A 2,305-nucleotide genomic window follows, 5' to 3' on the forward strand; every position below is an offset into this window, starting at 1 on the left:
AAGTGTCCACAAAGTTCGCTGGATTCGCGATATCGCGAGCCTTCTTCTTATTCGTCGTTATCTTTTTTTCTTCTTCTTCTTCTTCTTCTTCTTCTTCTTCTTCCTCCTCCTCCTCCTCCTCCTTCTTTCTTCTTTTTCTTTCTCTTTTTCTTGGTCCACTTCGATGCTCCAGGGATTCCGTAATCAGTGAATACAAGTTAACCCTTCTCCTCCCCTTTTTCAAAAAAAGCTTCACTTTCCAGTCTCCACGTTCATTCTTATATCCTCCTGGAAAAGTATTTTTGTAAAGAGAGAGAGGATAGGAGAGAGAGAGAGAGAGAGAGAGAGAGAGAGAGAGAGAGACAAAAAGCAAGAAGGAAGAGAGAGATATCAGTCTGTCACTGGTGTTGCTGCTGTTTCTTCTATTCGTCATGGAGACTCTCTTCGAGTTTAGCCCCGGCAGCGTTGCCGTAGCGAAAGATTACACTCCAGCGAAAACTCTCTCTCTCTTTCTCTCTCTTGCTCTTTCTTTCTCTCTCTCTCTCTCTCTCTCTCTCTCTCTCTCTCTCTCTCTCTCTCTCTCTCTCTCTCTCTCTTTGTCTGACTGTCTCGGTGTTTACCTTTCCGAGTTTCCTTTAGGAGAACTTTTCTTCCTCTTTCTTTCCTCCTTTCTTTCTTTCTTTCGTTTTTTTTTTTTCTTTCTTTCCTCATCTCCCTCCAACTCTCTTTCTCTTTCTTTCGCAAATATAAACGAATCGTCATAGTTTTAAAAGTAAACGACCTATGATCACGAAGAACCTTTCATTGTTTTCAAAGACTTTAAACGTTCGAACTAAACGTATAACGAGATACACGGATCGAGGATTCTCCGTAGGACGATAGGAATAAGGTAAATGAATAGAAGAGAAGAAAGAGAATAATATCTATTATTCTTTGATTTCTAGAAACGTAAAAGTAGGATGTAATCGATTTGCATCATTATGAACGGGTATATAAGGTTTAAATGCGTATTCAATAAAATCGAATTCGATCGTCGATAGAAAACGAAGAAGAATTCAATTTCTCACCAGCTAAATCGTCGTCCACTGTTAGAAATGAATTCAAATCGAACGACAATGATCTTGAATGCAAATTGTTCGTTGGGAAGAAGTGGTTGTTAAAGAGAAAGAGAGAGAGAGAAAGAGAGAAAGAGAGAGAGAGAGAAAGAGAGAGAGAGAAGGAAAGTTTGTTGAAAGTTCAGAGATCAACTTTGCCTTTGACGGAAAGGAAAAGGAAAGAGACGAGAAACGATGAGATTGGACGAGGGTAAATTGCAACACGAAAGGTGGAAAAGCTTCCCGTCCTTCCATGTGTCTGTCTGTCTGTCTGTCTGCTGTGTGTGTGTGTGTGTGTGTGTGTGGGTACGCGTATGTGTGTGTGTATTTCGAGTATCGCTGGCACTCGTACGCCCAACGCGAAAGCTCGTGTCTCACACGTACGTGCAGCAATTAAAACTTGGCTAAATCCTATTTCATATCCTACTCACTCTCGATGTCTATTCCCTGACTATCACTCTCTATTTATCCATCTATCTATCTATCTATCTCTTTCTCTCTCTTTCTATCTCTTTGTCTCTCTCTCTCTCTTTCTCTCTTTCTCTCTGTTTCTTTCTTTCGCGCTATCCCGAAGTCTATTTATCTATTGGTTCGCAAAATCTAGTTACGTTTCACGGAAAGCTTTCGTTCGATAAACTTTTATCAAGAAATTTCGTTCGAACTATCAAATCGAAGCTTCTTTCTCTCTCGTGATCTCGCACGAAAACCATTTCGAAAAAGCTTCCTCTTTTTTTTTCTCTCTCGCTCTCTCTCTCTCTCTCTTTTTTTCTTTCTTTCTCTTTCTCATATCAGAGAGCGACGATCGAATGAGAGAACTATCCTTTTCGAATGCAATTCATTAATTGATGAGACCACTTTGATAAACGAAACCATAGAAAGTTATACTACTTCCTCGGTATTAGGTATATATATAATATATATATATATATAGAAACTCGTATTGTCGATAACTAATTGTGAGAAAAGCATCGCGATGATATATTTCATGAGAAAAAGAGAAATATAGAAGAAGATAAAGATAGAGGAAAAGAGAGAGAGAGAGAGAGAGAGAGAGAGGACGCAGACGAAAATCCCGACAAATTTAAACGTTATTGTCGGAATGTAATCCCCGAAATGGAAACTTTTACCGGCGTTTACTATTATCAGAAATGAGTATGGTTAGAAAACGACTGACAAAAAAAGGACAGCATTTCAATGAATATAATTCAGGTACATTAGGAAAAGGAAGCAAT

Source organism: Vespa velutina, chromosome 1 (genome assembly GCF_912470025.1).
Source record: "Vespa velutina chromosome 1, iVesVel2.1, whole genome shotgun sequence".
NCBI lineage: Eukaryota > Metazoa > Arthropoda > Insecta > Hymenoptera > Vespidae > Vespa > Vespa velutina.